General features: G+C 37.8%; 1 protein-coding gene across 8 annotated transcripts in view; it reads right to left on the reverse strand.

Annotated features, from left to right (window-relative positions):
• OSBPL6 (oxysterol binding protein like 6) overlaps positions 1-21,175 on the reverse strand; it is a 175,639-nt gene that overhangs the window by 76,493 nt on the left and 77,971 nt on the right. For 7 of the 8 annotated variants that reach the window (XM_023744492.1, XM_023744511.1, XM_014467615.2 and 4 more), the window contains one exon: positions 18,610-18,790. The gene's annotated coding sequence lies outside the window, so the exon portion shown is untranslated. Of the gene's footprint in view, positions 1-3,259; positions 3,321-18,609; positions 18,791-21,175 lie in introns of those variants that run through there. The other variant, XM_023744503.1, reaches the window with a different exon arrangement.

Genomic DNA, 21,175 nt, shown 5'->3' on the forward strand with positions numbered 1-21,175 from the left:
CATAAATTGACACTTAAATAATCATCTAATCCTTTTTTTAATGAAAGCAGTCTAATAAGTGTGACTAAAATTTCTCAAGCCAAGCTCTGCTGCCAGCAACCAGAAAGCAAGAACACTGCTCAGATCCTTAATTTTAAGCACTTCACTTTCTGGTCCAAGATGTTTTACAAGTAAACGCTGACACTTGAGCTGAAAGTATGGAGGTTCTGTGATGTGCTCAAGTGCCCCCCAGGGATGAGGTTGAGACAATCAAACTCATTAAATTGTTATCCATTTGGAAGTAAATTCAATCTAAGCTACATCAAGAGCCAACATTTCCTCTGTGGCACTGTTGTTTTTTCTTAACCACATCCGTCTTCACTTTCTGATTAACAATAATCTAACATCTTGGTTTTTGTTTTAACTAAAAATGACATTTTCAGGGTAACTTGTCTATGATGAAAGAGCAACATTTTGGTTGAATCATAGGTATGAATATCTATAATAATATCAAGAATGAAGAAAAGGTGAAAGAATTTAATCCATTCCAAGAATCGTTTTTGAGATTGTTTTTTCTATTAATTTTTATTTTTTTTAAAAAAGATTTCAAGTACCTAATAAAAGGTTGAATGGGATCAAAATGCATTACAAGAGGAAGTATGAACTCTGTTATCAGGTTGCATCTACTTATTCTTTATTCTTAGAGTGTAAGAATGGCTGTGACATTTTAAAAAATAGTTATTTCATCTCTATCAAAGCACATTTTCAGGAATTGCCTATTCTACACCAAAAAGAGACCATAGATTTAAAGTCAACACCAACATAATTTTTATACTCAGTGAGAAAAGTATTGTAGCTGGAAATTACATCATTATGAAAGATGAATATCTAATTTTTTGTCTCATCATTCCTTCTTATCAATGGGATCATTATAATGGTTTCTAGGTACTGTACCATTTGCATTTACACTGAGTAACATAAAATTCTGATTTAGGGCCCTGGCCAGTGTGGCTGAGTTGGTTGGAACATTGTCCCATATATTGAAGGGTTGTGGGCTCGATTACCACTTAGGCACATACTTAGGTTGAAGTTTCAGTCCCAGGTCGGGGCACATATGGAAGGCAACAAGTTGATGTTCTCTCTCACACTGATGTTTCTCTCTCTCTCCCTCTTTTTCTAAAAATCAATAAGTATATCCTCAGATGAGGATTAAAAAAATCCTCAGATTTATGACCCAGGGACCTAACTAAATCAAAGGGTGGCAGAAAAGACTTCTAGAACTTGCTCTTCATAGGCACCATAACTTGTATGTCTGCAGAAACACATTTGAGACTGGGGACTATTTAGCCTGAGCTAAGTTGTGATGTGGTAACACAACTGCAAAATCTCAAGTCTTTACAAGAAAGGTTTATTTCTTACTCATTTACAAGTCCTTTATAGGTCAGCTGCAGCCATGCTCTGTATCCTCTTCATCCAGGCTGAAGGAACAACCCCCACGTGAAGGGGGAAGGAGCCATGGCAGAACCATGAGATAGTTCTGAATGCCTTTGCTTGAGGTGGCACATGTTACTTTCACTCACATTTTATTGGCCAAAGCAAGTCATGTGGCCAAACTGAGGTCAATGATGCATAAAAGTATAATCCCCCCAAAGGGAGAGGCAGTGAAGAGTAGTGAACATAAATATAATCTACTATATTTACCATAGAAAGATTAAAAGTATGGATGAAAATATTTAAATTGACTCGTTTTATCACATAGTAATAACAATGGTTAACATTTTGATTCTGCTTTAACCAAAGTAGGAGAATAATGTGCATATTACCTATAATATGCTTTCTTTTATCAACAATATATCGGTAACAGTCTTCCTTATGAACAAAGAAACTTCAATATCACCACTCTTAATCACTACATATTAGGCCACCACACAGATATACCACAATGCATTTAACCTTTCTTGTACTGGGACATTTAGGTTGTATTCAGTATATTTTGAAACAATGAGATTTATCATGGAAGAGTTTGTAATAATTCCATATTCACTTTCTGATTATTGTAAAAATGAGCTTCTTTGTTGATTTCAATACTTTTTTGCTTTATTTGGTATTATCTGCTCTGTTTTCAAGTGATAAATGAAATGTGTCCATTCTTTTATATTTAAACTTTCTATATCATTCTGTTCTTCTAGTAATGATCATGTTGGATTACTTTTTTAAAAATCTAATTTTAGTGAAGTTTTTCCCATTTCCATTTAATGTCATAACTAATAGTTGACCCCTGGATATGATTTTATACTTCTTACTTTTGGGTTCTTCTCTGTTCCTTTAAAGCTGGATATCTTTTTAAATAATCTGCCTTTCCTTATAATATTAATTTAATATGGTTCTAATCAACCTTTATATTTGCCATTAGTTTGGAAGATACAATTTCCCTTTTAAAGTTCTACTTGTTTTCCTTTAAGCTTTTCTAAGTCATGATGGAACCATCGGTCTGTAAGTGTCTAAGTCAAGAGTAAAATGGTATCTTATAAGTCTTCCCCCACCCACTAACCCGCCCCATTTCCCGCCCCCCCCCCAAAAAAAATCAAAATATTCTCCTTCCATCTTCATCACAGCCTTGGTGACTTAATCTGGAGTTTCACAGAATTACTCTTGGGATTCTACAGCAAAAGATTCTACTTTTTTTTTTGGTTGGGGCACTAGGATCTCAAAGTGAGAATAAACTGTAAGAAAAGCAAAGTCTTTTCGTCCCTTTCTCAAGAGCCTCCTTTTCTGCAAGTACAGCTGAGGTTTGTCATAAGAACTGGCTCACTCAAGATTTTCCTCAATTTGGAATATCAGCTTCATAAAATTAGGGTATAATTCTCCATAGATTAATTCTAATATTAATCTGTAATATTAGATTCTGTTTTAAGTAGTGTTTGGGTTATGAATGGTTTGTCTTTTTCAAGTCACCTGGGGCAGGGCATTCCTATCAACTGATTTTATCAATGCAAATGTCACTGCACTGCTGGGCAGAATAAATTAGTTTTCCATCAAGATCATCATTAGAACAAAGAATGTCTATTGTCATTATATATTAAAGTTCTTTTTTTCTAAGAGAGGATAGGCAATCTTTTGTATTTTTCAGGTCATTAACTCATGGGTAAGAAAAAGGAAATCAAGGACTAATTTCAAGAAGATAAGCATCATGAGATGGAAGTGTAAAATCTAATAAACATTTTCCTACAACAAAATGACTAAAAGGATTAAACAAATTAAAAAGACCATTAATACTTACACTAGGGAACGGTGGCCACCACATGTCATAAAATCTAAGGACTCACTTCATTCAGGGAACAAGTGAGGATATATGAAACCACATAGGACACCCCATTTCAAGACAGTGAAGTGATGTTACAGGAAGAAAATCTGGCAACTCCACCTATTTCCCCCAAAGAGGAGAGGCATAAGGAAAAGGCTCCCCACATGTTAAGTGTTTTCTGAGACTATGGAGGCAGAGCAAGTAAACGGCCCTGTCTTGCCCTTTGCTGCCTTCTTCAGTCTTGGCTTCGGAAGAGCACCGTGGACATGTCTCAACGCACCCCCAAAATACAGTCTCCCTTTCCCAGGCTGCCTTCTGGTGCAGTCATTTATAAAACTAAAAAGAAAAAGTATACAGAGGACAAGTTTTCTGATTGTGAATGACCAAGATTCCTCCCCACTCTCGTAAGGCGCTTTACTAAATAATGAAATAGACAAACCTACATTCTACAAACCTACATTCTACCTCCAGGGTGAATTGTAAAAGGAGGATTTAATGTTAACCAAGTAACATGAAGGGAGCCAAGGATAACTGGCACAAATAATCTTTTGACAAAGAGCAGATCTCAAAGAAAAATGTTTTAAAAAAATGTGTGTCAATAAAACACTATGGAAAATTATTCCTCTAAAAGGAGAGAAAATTATTATGTGCAAGAGATAGATGAGGGCTTATTTGGAATATTAATTCTAGCAAAAGACAGAGAGCTTTAGAGTACAAATGCTTTACACATTCGCAAAATTTTTATAAAAAATGGAATCTTTGAATATGGTAAGACAGACTCAGATGCAATTGAAACTGGCATAGGTAAGAAACTGAGGAAACAAATAATGACACCACATTTAAATGCAGTAATTAAAATGATATTAATGAAGCACAGAATGATTCTGCAGAAAAATCTAGTCATACATAGATTAGAAAGATGAAACTGAGGAAATTATCTTGCAAACAGAAAAAAGGCAGGAAAAAGTAAACCTTCATACTTTAAGTTCAAGGGTCATCATCTACTCATAAAATGGCATGCAATTATTTATTTTTGGAGTTTCTATTTAATATTTTCGGACTGTTGTTAACCCTGGGTAACTGAAACCATGGAAAGCAAAACCATGGGGGAGGGGGGTGCTAATGTACATATTTTTAAAAAGAAAACATAAAAAAGATATGGGTTTCATAAACCATTAAGTAACAACCAAGTTTTTAAAATTACTATAAAGAGACAATGTTAATTATGTATGCCTACAATTCAAATGATACACAGGGAAAGCACTTCCTTGCTGTACAAATTACATAAAACTATGCCAAAATGTGACTTGACTCAAGAGGGAAAATGGTTCCTCACTATACCTGGGGCACTGCCATTTCAGATCTAAGTAAAAGCCTTGTACAGCAAAGGTTTTCCCTTCCCTTAGGTCACATTGCTTCTAGTTTCCTCCAGTAATTTAAGAATTCATTGTTCTACTTATTTAGTTGTAACTTTTCATATGGAAGTTTCCCTGAAAGTCAGCTTAAATCAGCCATTTTCAAATACCACACTAATCTCTGCTAAGTTAGAATGTGATAATGTCTTTATTAGAAAACTATAATTTGAGCTGATATATTTTCTAATTAGGACATTGGCCCCTAGATTTAATAATTATATATTCTTCCCAATCTAGTTTTAATTTTGTACTTAGTATGATTTTGTACTTTAGATTCCAGGAATATGGTCCAACTCTTACCTCCTGTTTTAGGGTTTGCTGGAGCTTGGGTATTATGCATTGAATTGTTCTCAGAACTGAATCTTCAAAAAATTATTGTTAGAAGATATCAGGGAATACTTCTTATCCTGAACAATCAAACTACCACTTATACTGTTTCCCCAAGTAATCCTTCTTCTCTGGACATCTGCTCATTTTATACTTAACAAAGCATAAGTGGCCTTACAAAAAATTACAGAGTAATAAGACAGCACAGTAAAAACGTCATTTGAGGTCAAAGTCCTAAGAAGAAAGTACCACCTCCTTCCCAGCTATCTCTATCATGCCAGAGAAAAAATACCAATAAAAATAACAGGCTCTTTCTATGTGCCAGTCCTGGATGCCAAGTACTTTTCATCCACTCTCAGTAACTCTCCTATTATTCAGTGTACAGGCAGGGAAAATAGGGCTTAGATGGCTTATTAAATCTATTTGACAGATTTTTTTCACTGCACTTTACCCTTGATTTACTAATAAATCAATGAATAAACTAAGCAACAAATCAGGTTTTTTAGGTTATGGTACATAACTTATGGCATACAACACTAACTTACAGAGGTTCTTAATCTGGGATTCATGAACAGCTTTAGAACATTCTTTAAACCCCAGAAATATGAAAAGCGGTGGACATACATGCATTATATTTTCCTAGGGAAATATTCAATAGCTTTCATCACATTATCAAAAGGTATCCTTGTGAGTTTATATTTCTAAAATGATTGTTACCAGCACAGGTTAAAAAATAGCCATGGGTATAAAAGCTGTACAACATATTTACTATAAAGAGATCACATGGCATTTTATTTTGATGGGAGCATGTGCCATGAATTCTTGACAAGACCATTTTGATACCATCACTCAGTAATTTTACCAGTGCTAATTTTCTAAGATTTTCCAGCCACTGTTTTATTCATCACTTTGTTTCTGACTCTTGCTAACATGTTTTGAAAGGAAGCTTTGGTACTGTCATAATTCATATTTTAACAGGAAAAATAATATTTGGAAATACGGTTCCCATGACTGATAATAGGTACTGGTTGTCAGCAGAGAGCAAAGAGTTTTTAACAACAATAACAAATATAAAAAAAAATGCCTCTGCTTTGTGACCTTAAATAACAATTCATAAATCCATGTTGAGTGTGTAAACTCTTACTGGGGTACCAGTGACTTAAATAACAGCATACATCCTCAACAGCAATTTCCTATCAAAACAATAGCTTCTGTGCTGATTTGAGTTATGCTGAAGAATTGGCCAAAGGAGGCAGAATGGCTTAGGCTAAAAATGTTCCTGAATTACCCTATTAGATTGCTGGTGGGAATGTAAAATGGTGTCACTGCTATTGAAAATGGTATGGAAGTTTCTCAAGAAATTAAAAATAGAATTACCATGTGATCCCGTAATTCCAATTCTGGGTATTTACCCAAGGGAATTTAATGCATGGATTTGAACAGATATCTGTATACACATTGTTTATAATATCCAAAAGGTGAAAGCAACTCAGATAAATGGATAAACAAAATGGGATATTCATGCAATGGGATATTATTCAGCCTTAAAAAGTATGAAAATTCTGACACGTGGTACAACATGGATGAATCATGAAGACATTATGCTAGGTGAAATAAGCCAGACACAAAAGGACAGGTACTGTATGCTTCCACTTATCTGAAGTACCTAGAGTAGTCGAATTTATAGACAGAAGTAGAAGGGTGGTTGCCAGGGTCTGTGAGGAGGAGGGCATGGAGAGTGCATGTTTAATGCATACAGAGTTTCAGTTTGGAAAATGAAAAAGTTTTGGAGATGGAAGGCGGCTGTCTTAGTCCATTCAGCTGCTGTAACTAATTACCACAGACTAGGGCTTTATAAACAAATATTTATTTCTCACAGTTCTAGGGGCTGGCAAGTCCAGGACCATGGCACCAGCAGATTCAGTGTCTGGTAAGAACCTGCTTCCTGGTTCATAAATGGCCATCTGGTTGCTGTGTCCTCACATGGTGGAAGGCAACAGGGATATCTCTGAAGTGTCTTTTATAAGGGCACTAATTCCATTCATGAGAGCTCCACCTTCATGATCTAATCCCTTCCCAAAAGCCCCCACCTCTTAATAGAATCACCTTGGGGGTTAGGATTTCAACATATGAATTTTGGGAGGAAACAGACATTCAGACCATAGTGGTGACGGCTACAGAACAAAGTGAATATATTTAATGTTGTTGAACTATACACTTCAAAATGGTTAAAACGAGCTCAGCTGGTTAGAGAGTCATCCCAATATGCTAAGGTTGCAGGTTCGATCCCCCCAGTGCAAGCACATATAAGAATCAATCAATGAATGCATAGAGAACAAGAAAAAAAATTCCTATATAATAAAACCCTAATATGCAAATCGACCAAACGGCTGAACGACTAGTCGCTGTGATGTACACTGACCACCAGGGGGCAGACCCTCAATGCAGGAGCTGCCCTCTGGTGGTCTTGCGCTCCCACAGCGGGAGCGCTGCTCAGCCAGAAGCCAGGCTTACGGCTGGCGAGTGCAGCGGTGGTGGCAGGAGCCTCTCCCTAAGCTGGCAGTTGGACATCCCCTGAGGGGTCCTGGACTGTGAGAGGGTGCAGGCCGGGCTGAGGGATAACTCCCCTCCCCCCTCACCCAGTGCATGAATGTTGTGCACCAGGCCTCTAGTGAATGCATAAATAAGTGGAACTACAAATCAATGTTTCCCTCTCTCTTCCTATCTTTCTCTATAAATGAATAAATGTTTTAAAAAATGGTAAATTTTATGTACATTTTACAACAATAAGAAATTTCCTGTATTATCAGCTATTATAACTTTTATAACATGCAGGCATTAATATTATGCTACTTTGTGCTTAGGTTTCATCTTCTTTATAAAATCTTCCCTATTCTATTAGACAGAATTGTCACTTTAATATGTATTACTTCTATACTTATGCATACATATATTATTGAATAAGCATTATACTATGCTTTTTTTGTATTGATTCTGTATAATTTTTGAAGGTGGGGATTCTATCACTTTCATTACTGTAGTCTAATGTCATGGGCCACAAAAACCACTCATATTGTTTACTGGGCTTATCATTTTAGTTAAGACTTGAGTTTTCTGTCATATCCATCAAGAACAGATGATTGTGCTCACAAGCTGCCTGTAGATAACCACCCTCATGTCAGTTCTTTGGTTTTACTGTATTTTCTCAAAGACAATCCAAAATAACCCAAATGATTTGCAGACTGGAGTTCCCTATCTGTTCAGTAGCCAGCTGAAGAGAAAGACTGTACAAAGTTCAACATTCCCAAAAGAAAACCTCTTAGTTGTCCTCAAATAAAGACACACACCCCCATCCCCAGGCTGCTAATGGTACTCTAGAGACCTGGGACATTATTAGGTTCTGTTCTCCTGGTGCCAAGTTGTACATTAGGATTAGGAATAGAGGCAGCAGGCAGCAGCATAATTCTTTCAAAACACCACTAATGGGCTAGCCTGGTTGCACAGAATTACTGCACCTGCCACCTACCTAATTTACTAGCCATTATCTACCTAATCACAGATATTTCATGGTCAGGAACCTTAAGCAGAATTTTTTAAAAATGTCATCCCTCCAGAATGGCAATGTTTATGCAGACCTTTACATATCAGGGTGCCCATAATTCAACTTGCTTTGGGCATCCACAATAAGTATTGGTTTCAATTATGCTCATTCATTGTCACAGGAGGAACAGCTGACAGTAACCGAGGATCTACTGTCAGGCCCCAGGTTCTTCAGCATTTGATTAAAATGTGGTCATCTGCGCACACGCTCAGGGTGAGGGCACCAGCTCAGGAGACCACCATGTGCATCTCTCCCTAGCTCAGCCTTCAGAGACGTCCCCTTGGGAACTTGAAATTAGCCATGTAAATTAGCACTTTATTTTTGAGATCCTATTTTTAAACACTTAACAGTACACCACTACATATACCCTGTGGTGTTTTGTTTGTTTGTTTTTAATATATTGTTATTGATTTCAGAGAAGAAGGGAGAGAGAAACATCAATGATGAGAGAGAATCATTGATCAGCTGACTCCTGCACACCCCCTACTGGGCATTGAGCCCACAACCCGGGCATGTACCCTTGACCAGAATCAAACAGGGGACCCTTCAGTCCGCAGGCTGACACTCTATCCACTGAGCCAAACCGACGAGGGCCTAATTTATGTCTTTAAATAGATTGTGTGGCCTAGCCTTATGAAAAATATAGCCTATGCATAAATATAGGAGCATCATTAAATAACACAATTATTAAGATTATTTTACTCTCAAATATATTTCAGATATGATACAAAGTGGAGGAATAGGAGTCCTGCTGGCTTAACAAACCATATTTGAGGTCCAGAAAGAGCATCATATTCATGGTACATTAGAATTAACAAAGAAATGAGTGTCAGAAAGCTGGAGCTCCGGCCTTCTTTTTCAGCAGATCACATGATTTTGTGTCTCAGGTCTTCACTTCCACAATGCAGGGAAGATACTTCTGTGCCCAACTCACCTCAGGGGATTTTGTGGAAATCAAGAAAGAAAACCTTACTTTAAAAGACACACAAAATGGAATAAAGCTTGAAGAGAGAATACAGGATCTATTTCACTCCGAAACACCACTAAAAACAACAGAAAAAGGACTTTTTTTTTATTTTTATTTTTTTTTAGTAAAACTGCCCAAGAGCAGTGAGAACAAGGGACAACAGCAACAGAAATTGGACTGAAAACCAGCAGTAAAAAGACATTTGGGTCATAAGTGAATCCACTCCTGTCAAAAGACAATTAATTGGAAGTTTAAGAAATTCAAAGAATGGTTTAAAATGTCACTTGATGAAAAAAGCTTCTTTTCCCCAAATCCCAAGCTTGGGGGAAAAATAGTGTTAATTGTTTGCTACAGAAGTTCTAGATCAACACGAGACCTGGGAACTTATCCCAAATGGAAATTATTGAGCTCATCCACACTAATGAACCAACAACCCAGAGGGTGGGGCCCTGCTCTCGGTTAAAACAAGCCTGACACTGGGCATTAGTAGGTGTAAAGGACGGCCAAAGGGGCCCTGTTCTTTTCTCTATGGTGCCCGTTTCACTAAAAGCCCCAGGTGAAAAAGATTGTCTAATTCCCACCTGAAGGATGACATCCTAAATAGTCCAAGAAAATTTTAAGAAAATGAATGAATTTAAGAATAAAAAGGAAAAATGTAAATTAACTCTATTTGATAAGTTTTTTTGGGGTTTTTTGGTATTTTTTCACCCATGTTTTATTTTTTTTCTTTAAATGTTTTATTTTGAAATAATTTTAGGTTTACAGAAAGGTTACAAATATACTATAGGGAGTTTCTATATACCCTTCACCCAAGACTTCCTCTAGTTTTCAGAAGCTGACAAAAGAAATTTTAATCTCAGTGTTTAACTATGTATAGTGCCAGTTGAAAAAAATTACACATTTGGAAATAAATTCAAGTGCCAAATTTTCAGTTATTGTTGAAAGGGCGAGGGCTAGGCCCTCCACCTTGCCCCAGGGTAAGGGCTAGGCCCTCCACCTTGCCCCAGGGTAAGGGCTACGTCCTCCATCTTACCTTGGCCACGTGTTTGGCAAGGAGCGTCTTCCCGGAAGTCTAAGACTCTGCTAGCCACACCCAGGAACAAGACATCGACTTGCGCCTGGCCAATCGGCAGAGCACAGTCCTTTCTCCTCCCCTTACTCCAACCCCCCCTATATAACCGGTCTCTAGGCGGGGTTCTCTCTCTCAGCCACTTGGTTTGCCGTTGTGTCGGTGAGTCTGGTGGACGGGGAGCCGAGCTAGCTTGAAATACAGATTCTTATGCTTTTGCATCGGATTGGCTGGCTCCCTGATGTGGTTTCTTGGGAATCTTGAAATCTGGGCATAACAATTGTTTAAATAAACTGTACAGTACTTTCAAATTTAGTATTCTAAACACGAAAATTTAGTCAGCAATCACCCCTCAGCTTGTGTCACCTCGGCATAGACACATACGCTGTCACTTTCTAGCACAATATTCTTTTCATTTTCCTCACAGCACTTACCTTACTCAGTAGTTACATGATTTATTTATTTATTGGCTTATTGTCTATCCCTAGAGACTTTACCCATTATGTTTCATGCTCTCCTTGTTCTAACCCCAGGGCCCAGATTAGTGCCTGGTACATACTGAATAGGTACTCAAATGACTTTGCTGGATAAATGAACAGACGAATGAATGAGGAACACTTTAAATATAGCAGCTGTGATATAAGATACATGATAAAAAACACACACCTATTTATATTATTATTGTTTGTGAAATTTCAAACCTTTAAAGTCTACCACCAGCCTTACACAGTTGGCATTTTGGAAGCCTATCTGCTAGTCCAACATCTCTGAAATCACTTCTTATTGGGGCAAAGATTAGAATTATTACTCCTGATATATCCTTGTTCTTCAAAAGCCAAACCTTTCTCTTTTTTAAAAAAAATGTATCTTTATTGTTGAAAGTATTACAGATATCTGCTTTGTTTTTTGTTGTTGTTTGTTTTTTCCCCATTGACCCCCTCCTCCCGGCACCAGCCCCTCCCAATCCTTTGCCACACTATTGTCTGTGTCCATGCCTTTCAAAGTAGATCTCTATTATTGAGTCACTGCATACAGGATTTCCCAGCATTATTCACTTAGTGTGAAAAGTGAGTAACATAAAAAGTCAATAAAAAAAAGTCAGTAACATTTTAAATCACCCTCAAAGTTAGACTAATTCAAGTATTAAGCATCCTTGCATATGAAAAAACATATTTTTAAAAATTCACAAATATTAGATTCCAATCTTATTGTAGTTTGGGAATGGGACATGTTAGGAAGATAGGTAAAAAACACTTAAAAGACTAAAGGAGGAATGAAGCCGCCCTTCTTTTCCCTACCCATTGCCAGCACTCAGCTTCACATTCAAAGAATTGCCTGATCCTCGGAAAAAGAAAGGAAGGATAGTTAGATGGCAAAGAGGGAGGGAAGAAAGGGAGAGACTACCTATTTCCATATTCTCAGTGAACTCTTACATTTCTCCTAAGATAAAATGTTATAAAATATATCCCAAAATCAAAGTACTTGACCAGCCCTGGCAGGGTGGCTCAGTTGGTTGGAGCACCATCCCATACACCAAAAGGTTGCTGGTTCAATTCCTAGGCACATACCTGGCCTGTGGTTCAATCCCCCATTGGGGCATGTACAGGAGGCAACCGATCAATGTGTTGTTGTTTTTCACATCGGTGTTTATCTTTCTCCCATATTCTCTAAAATCAATAAAAACATATTCTCGGATGAGGATTGGTGGGGTAGGGGGGCAATCAGTCCAAAATAAGCAATCCTAAAATATCCATTTGTCAAATAGGAGAAAGCAAGAAAACAAAAGTGCTGGGACACTCTCTGCTTCATTCAGAGCGTCTACCTTTCTTCTGTGTCTGGGCCTGCACTGTGATGAGGAGTAAACACTAATACATGCATTCAATTCAGCACATATTGATCCACCATCTAAAGAGCACAATAATTGCACTGTCACTTCTGGAACATCTCCTGCTTATGCTGTAATGAGTTGCCAATAACTCAAATTATCTAGTGAACTAAAGACTTAATGGACTGAATCTCACTGCCAATAAACATATCCACATTAATAAAAAAAATGGACTGAGGGAAAAATTCATCTTCTGACCATATGCATAAATTTTGAAAAACCAAAAATAATGATAATAATAAACGGTATATAAAACTCTATATTTCTTCTCTACATAAAAATAAAACCATAAGTAGGATTAATGCTAAGCTATTCATTTGAAACCATTTGATGTACTTAAAAGATAAGCAAATAAGTTCTGTAATGTTATTTTAAGCCAAGATTTTCAGTGTATAAGAGAAGAGACACAAATATCAAATCCAGTAATATTAACACTCCATAAAGTTAACTTGGAAAAAATCAATATAAACTCCTCATTTTTAAAATTGTATATATATACAGTATATACACTTACTACCATGTCCCTTGAAAAACAACCGATAAGACTGTGCACCGCTAATGCCCAGATTGTAGTATCTAAATTCCATTTTCTACTAATAGGCATCGGAGCTCCTAGAATGGTTGATTCTTAGACTTCACATTAAATGAGCAAGAGGAGCTTGGGGCAGCCTGTTGTACCAAGAAGCAGGTTAAAGAAACTAAGGGGACAGGAGTGCTTTGGAATGTTCTGTATCTTGATCTGGGTGCTGATTACATAGGAATGTTCAGTCTGTAAAAATTCACTGTGATTCACTTATGATAGTTTCTCTTTTCTGCATGTATATACAGGAGCCAATTTGAAAGGGCTCCCAATGAACAAAGAAGGTTTTATTTATAGCATTCAGAAAAACAAAATCACTTCAACTGATTAAAACATAATAAATATTTTTAAAATTTATGAATTTACAATAACACTCAAGAGGAACTGTCCCCCTAAAACAGCAAAAAAAAAAAAAAAAAATCTTTGATCACCTTTTGAAGAAACTGAAGAACCATCTCTGAAACGGTCTACTCAAAGCAAAGTAGTAAACACTTGCCCTGCCTTTCCTACCTGAACTGTATTTCAGGTCACCAAATGCTAGCTGATAAGGCACTGTGCCTTACAAAAGAATTCCAGCTGATAAATGTAGAAAGACTGATAGGATGGGGTGAGGTGGGGGTTGGAGAAATCACCAGTTTTATAATCCCTAATGAAATAATGTATTCAGACAATGATTATTAAAGAACAAAATCATTAGTTGAAAAAAATTGATGGGGGAAACTTCACAATAGATCAGGATATTATTCCCTGAAGCTATTCTGTTGTTGAACCTTCGAATCACTAAAAGTGGGGCAACCAGACCATATAGGCCTCCTGGGGTGATATTAAATGAAGTACACTCCACCATGGAAGCAGAATTCTTGTCAGAAAGTAGAATCTGAACCTAATCAAGCCTCTAAGTCTAACTTCCAGTTCCTAATAATCTGGGTGACAGAGAAAAAGGTTAAGTAACAATCGGACAAATGCAGCACGTGGATCGTTCTATTGCACATTGGCTTGATTTCTTTAAGTAAATGACTTGGGAAAGGGGGGAACATACCAGATAAAAGAGACTTAAGAGGCTCAATAGCCAAATGAAATGTATGTACTTTGGATCTGATGTAACTAAACCAACTATAAAAAGACAATTTTGAGAAATATGGAATAGGTAGTAAGTGATATCAAAGAATTAGCATCCAATTGTTTGGTGTGACAATGGCCATTATAGTTTTGTAGAAAAATGTTCATATTAACAGATGCATACTGAAGCATGTATGTTGGATATAATATGTCTATGTCTAGGGACTTCAGAATAAAAGAGGAAAGGAATAAATGAATCTGGGTGTGTGCATATGGGAGCTCACCATACTATTCTCTTTACTTGTGAATAAATTTGAAATTTTTCTAAATTTTTAAATAGTAAGAAAAACAAAAACATTGAAAAATGAAAAAAAAATTAAAAACAAAAACTCTTGCAGTGTTATTTATGATAGCCAAGATTTGGAAGCAACCTAAGTGACCACCATTAAATGAGTGGATAAAAAGCTGTGGTACATTTACACAATGGAATATTACTCAGCCATAAAAAAGTAGGATGGACCTGGAGAGTATTATGCTAAGTGAATAAAGCCAGTCAGAGAAAGACAGGTACCATATGATTTCACTTATATGTGGAATATTATGAACAAAATAAAGTAACTAACAAAATAGAAACAGACTCAGATATACACAGATCAGACTAACAGCTGTCAGAGAGGAGGGGAGTTGGAGGGCTGGGTGAAAAAGGTGAAGGGATTAAAAAACAATAACTCATAGACACAGATAACAGTATGGTGATTACCAGAGAGAAAGGGGAGTAAAGGGGAGGTAGGAGAGAGTAAAGGAGGGATAAATGGTGATGGAAGGAGGCTTAACTTGGGGTGGTGATGAAGTATTATACACCTGAAACCTATATAATTTTATTAACCAAATCATTCCAATAAATTCAATATAAAAATAAAAGTGTTTGTAAGCAAAAAAAGAAAAAAATTTCCCTTTCCCCTACTACTTACATATGAAACCCTTGATATTAACAATATTCTCCTTTTTTCACTTAATTACTTCTTCATTTCTACTTTTACTGTATATGTACTTATTTTTCAAATCTAAATTTTCTGAGGTTTAGGTGACTCATTTTTCTAAAATCCTACTCACCAGATTGAGAAAGACAATCCAGTGCACAGTCTTTACCTCTGGACACTTTCCTGGTCCCTTATTCCCATTCTTTTCAACTGGGCAAGAAGGAAAGTTCAGTGCCTCCTCACTCTTCTTTCCTGGAGAGAAGAGCCGGCTTTGGGCCTGCTACCTCCCTCTCAGACCTTCAGTTGTGAGAATTGGGTGTCTCTTAGAAGAGAGACACCTGAGAGACAGAGCAGGAGGAATGGCCAGGGAGGAAGGCAGGGACAGGTAAAATGGCTCCTGCATTGCTAGTTCTTGGATATTCTCCCCATCTCCACCACCTGGGGGAGATGTCTCATGATCTGCCTCTGCCATGCTGGGGTTCAATATTCTTTCTCCTCTTCAGTTTTTGTGGAACTATGTTATACTTGCAGACTAGTGAGATGATTTTCTGAATTTTCCTTTCTCACCACATTTCTGTCTTATGTGTCAAAGGCTCCCAAGCACTCCCTACTTTGGTTCCATTTTTGCAATCCTGCCTAACCTTTCTCAGGCAGGTAAGTGAAATGGAATGTGAAGCTGATAACAGGCACTCCGAGGAAAAAAGATAAAGAGGCTTTCTGAAAGCATCTCTGAGTATACATGCAACAAACTAATTCCTACGACAAAAGAATAAAAATAAACACATTTCGTCAAGGAAATGAGATACCAGTCACCTGCTTCTTCCTTTTAAAGAAGAGTTTAATTTCTCAGTCAAGTCACAACCCAGCAAATGTGTGGAAACAAATTTCCAGTTACTTTATTTCCATGAACTTAAACCTGATAGTCAAAGGACTCACGTACATTTCATCTTTGCTTGTGGTCAAGTATCAAGGGATCCTAGGCAATACTGACCTAAGAGATTCCATGAGATAGGGCAAAGGAATGCAGCCAGAAGGACAGTAAACTGAAATAAGCATCCAACCCAGCCGGCCTGTTTTCTTGTTTGCTTCAACATTAAAAATGGATATCCTGAGGCCTGAAATCTGCTTAAGTAACAGCCACTACCTGTTTGAAGTTGATGGGTTGTTGGGATACGAATTGCTGTTCTGAGATGGAGCCCGTTTCCCCCCATTTGTGAACAATGATCAAATAGTTAATGTTTGAGTTTAGCTAATGCAGACAGAGAAATGCTTTGCCTCATAAGGACCCTGTAATTTGAAATGCTCTCATCATTAATGCTCTTTGTTACTATATAAAAGTTTGATTCAGTACCAAATTAACAGGAACATCACTGTAAGTAGTTCAGTTCCCAATAATACACAGTGATCAAAATGGGAAGGAGAAGATACATCTGATTCTGATGGAGAGACTTCTCAATGTCAAAAGTCTGCATATGTAAATGGCACAGTGGATTGCTTGCTGACTCACTCTGGTGTCCAGAATGAGTAAAGGGCTAGGAAATGAACTCTAAATCCCTACAAGTGTCATTCACAAAGAAGCCAACTCAATGAATCTTCCTCACCTTTCTAGGACTAAAATAATCATGTCAGGCAATGGAAGCCTTAGTCATGACATTTCAGACTCTGAGATGACAACCTCAAGGTCTGGAAAGAATGATTCATACTCTGTTATTATCAAATCAGATTTCCCAACTAAGAACAATGGACCATCTGCTTTTGGAAGAGTCTTCCTTCTTCACAGGCAAATCCGGCAGGTGTCAGCTTACCTTCAGAAAGCCAGCATTCCTAAAGTATATCCATTTCACATAAAATAATAAAATACCAAAAGAGAATAAAGACTAACAGCATTATGTGTGAAGTACATGGGAGTGACTTCACATTAAGAGAGAAGAAATTGATGCTTAAAGCAGGAATCATTTTGTTGTTGTTGTTGACAGTATTACAGATGTCCCTCCTTTTCTCTCCCTTTGCCCCCCTCCACCCTAAAGCAGGAATCTTGACCACAAAGGCCTACAGGTGCCAGGAAGGTAACATTCCTAAAGTATATCCATTTCACATAAAATAATAAAATACCAAAAGAGAATAAAGACTAACAGCATTATGTGTGAAGTACATGGGAGTGACTTCACATCAAGAGAGAAGAAATTGATGCGTAAAGCAGGGAATCATTTTGTTGTTGTTGTTGACAGTATTACAGATGTCCCTCCTTTTCTCTCCCTTTGCCCCCCTCCACCCTAAAGCAGGAATCTTGACCACAAAGGCCTACAGGTGCCAGGAAGGTAACATAAATCTATAAGGTTGGTTGGGTTAGATACTTAAGGAATGATAAAGATTAGCAAACTTCAATTGTAACAAGACAAGATGTTTAATTTTCCAAAAGAAGCCAGGTATCTGATTCTCTGTGAAGTTTCCAGACTGTTCAGCAATGTTGGCGATTAATTCAATTTTCAAAAAGAAATGTTTACAGGTTAAAAAAATTATAGTCTAAAATTTACCCTATGGGCCACTTATTTGCAAGCTCTGCTCTAAATGTAATTTTAAATAATGCAGCAATAAACAGAAAGCTTCTCGCGTAATAATAATCACACTAAATCACAGAGCCTTGGTTTCTGCCCTACTACGAGGGACCAGTTCATGCAAGGGGAGGTAGGAGTGGGGGAATACCTGGGGAGCATTTCCCAAATTACAGACATCTGAACTGTCTCCACCACCACCATCAGCCCTGCAGCCCAGAAAAAATAAGAGTTTGAGTAGAGGATACACAGTTTCCAAAGCTTCTCAAGAGCTGTGGGGGCACACGCTCCCGGAAAGCTTCGTATAACTGGGAGGGATGCATCCAAACTGTAGAGATTGAAGTCACTGAGCCTAAGATGTTAAACAGCATATGTGACGTGGCTCTGAAAATAATAACTGCAAATATCAAAGGAGCCTAGAGTACCCATAGTCAGTGTTGCTGGTATCAAATTCGTTATTTCAGTCTCACGGGCAAAAAGAAAACAAGCAACTGTCTACCTGTTCACTGTGGAAGATTAAAAAATAGACGCATTTTAAGCATCAGTGTATGCATGCCGTGGGCTTGTGTGCATCTATGTATATAACTAAAGCATTCTTAGGTGTGTAGGTTCATTCCTCAAGAAGGGGAGGAGAGAGTCTTATTTCCACATGCTGCCACAATGCAGGTAGAAAATGGTTAACAAATCCGTTGGTGGTTTTTCTACTTCCTAGCCTTGAAAAAATTACAGCAGAATTTTTTAATAAGATGGCTAAGCCTAACCAGGATTACTATGTTTTTTAGTTCTGATCTACCTGTGATTAGGTAATGTTTTGCTAATCTCTTGCTGTTATTAAACAATGCCTAGTCTAAACCCCGCTTTTGATTTTAAGCTGGCGCCCTCCTAACTCACCTTGTAAATGGAATCCGTCTTCTAGGTTGGCTTTCAGGTCAAAGCTGCTCGAAGTGGCTTATCCTCAGATGCCTGCAGCTTTCTCCTGGGAACTCTATTGACCCTGCTGGGCTTATCTGGTAAATTACAGGAGTGGCTCCTTCATTTCCTTCTCTTGTTGTATTGCAGTGAGGGGCAAGAGCTAAAAAAGAGAGAATACAGTCATGTAGTGCATCTCCACAGAACTTTCATGAGTCTCTCAGGGGGACTTGCCTATGGCCAATCAGAAACTTCTTTCCAATTTATCTTCTGAGGAGGGAGGGTATCTCAGCTTTTTGCCTCCTTTGCTCAATCTTATGTAATTTCAAAGACATACCCATTGCTACCCATTGCATTCCTCAGCAATAAGCAACATACATCATTTACACCTTACTCAGTGTTTGGAGTAAGAAAATGCTCAATTTATATACCAATACATTCTAAGCGGGGCCAAGTATCTCTTCCAGAAATACACTTAATCCTCCAATTCAATATAAACCTGTTTTTAAAAACAGGAAGTATGAAGTGGTTTCATCACACATGCACATCCATGTTCAATACCAGTGCCTTGATAGACCCACGAATAGCCTCTAATGAGTCCTAACAGAGTAGAACTGTCCCCAAACTCCTAGAACAGTCCTGTAGCAGAAAGCTAATTATACTCTCAAAGAACAGCTTTCAACTTCACATAGTTTCTCAGAAGGCAAGGAAACAATATTTTATGAGAAGACCAAATAGGTTCACTTCAAGGAAAAAAAGAAGAAGGGTGGGAAGAGATCAACCAAAGACCTTGTATGCTTACATGCATGACCCATGGACACAGACAATAGGGTGATGAAGGCCTGGGGCGGTGGCTGGGGTGGGGCTAGAAGGGGACAATGGGCGGGGGGAAAAGGATACATATGTAATACTTTCAACAATAAAGATTTTTAAAAAGGAGAAGAAAAACCTGACAAGCATCCAGAGTGGAAGCTAACTCGGTTACTCTCTGGTCCTGAAATGTGACGGCAGTGTTTCCTTCGAGCCTCTCTAGCAGGTGAATTTGTTCACAAGGCAGCTTTAAAAATAACAACCTCAGTCTGATGATTTTTCTAGCTTACTCTTTAATTGTCTGATTTTTTCTCTTTTTACTTATGGAGAAGGAAAAAGTAACTATACACACAAATCCTGAAAGATTATGACTCAATAAAAGTGAAAGATTTATGTCTACCCAACATCCTCTGCTGTGAATGTTCCTTTAAGCACCATTTTTCTGCCAAAAAAGAAAGAAAATGTTTGATCTAAACCCCTTCCACCTCTACAAAAAATAAATAAATAAAAATTTAATCTCTACTATGTTGTAAGACAAGTCCATGTGTCTTGTGGGTCCTAAATAAAATTTAACTGATGACTATGATGATGACATAGAAGAACTAAGGTTAGGGTCCATCAAGATTATTTCTGTATGCTCAGCATTAGATCTGTTTATTTTCTGCAAACACTACTCAATCTATGCTCTTTAATCCCGTATAATTATAGGCAGAACAATATGAGTGGTCAACTACTGAAACTCCCCTATCCCTCTTTTTCCTTGTTCTTTCCTATAATGTATTCTGCCAAGTTTTGGAAAAGGAGAGAATACTAAAACAGGAAGATAAAAGAAAAATGAGGTAAAGAGCCCCCTGTGCTAAACTGCATTTCAGTTTTCCTACCTCCACCCCATTCCTCTTTCCTAGTCTTATTCTCCATAACTTCTTACCATCGTACATTGACAAGTGAGAAGGTAAAGAGAATAGAAAACTACAGGGTAAGATCAAGGCTACCTTTCCACCTCTATTTCCCCCAGTCCAGGAGCAGAGCTGAGGGAGAAGACAGGATGAATATAGCCAGCCGTACCTAAGGGATTCCCCCTTCTTCCCCATCACACACGCTGTGTGTCCTGTCTCCAGCCTCTGTAAACCAGACATTGGCCCAAGAAGCAGTTCCCCACTTCAGTCATCCTTTCCCTTAGCCTTTGCCTACACATCCCGCAAAATGCAGCTCAAACCCACAACTCTCAGCTCCTCCCTTGATCTTCCCAGCTAGAAAGGGACACTTCTCATGGCATCTGGCACTTTGGTCAATTCTACTGGTGTAAGGTGATCCGGGTCGTACGTGTTGCCTATACTTCTCGTCTCCCCTACCGGGCTGTGTGGACTCTGGGAGCCAGACCTTACTTCCCTGCACAAAGTAAGTGTGAGAGTTAAAATGTGAAATTTACAAGGCTTTGACTTATGCCCACTTTGAAAGAAATGAATCTATTATTGTCCATTTTGCCAAAAGTGTGTATTTTCACACTGTGTATGCAATGCCAAGGAATAAGGGCTTTGGCTTATTCTGAGACTATAATTAACATTCATATGGACCTTCTGTGCAACTTTCAAAAAGACAACCACGATAAAGTGGAGTGCCTTCGATAGCCTTCAGGGAGGCTGACTACTCTGTATAAAAAATTACCAGTCCATCAATATACAGTTCAGATATAATCAATCATCCCTGATAGTTACTGAAGGCAGAAATATTAGGAGTA

Source organism: Myotis lucifugus, unplaced genomic scaffold (genome assembly GCF_000147115.1).
Source record: "Myotis lucifugus unplaced genomic scaffold, Myoluc2.0 scaffold_5, whole genome shotgun sequence".
Taxonomy (NCBI): Eukaryota; Metazoa; Chordata; class Mammalia; order Chiroptera; family Vespertilionidae; genus Myotis; species Myotis lucifugus.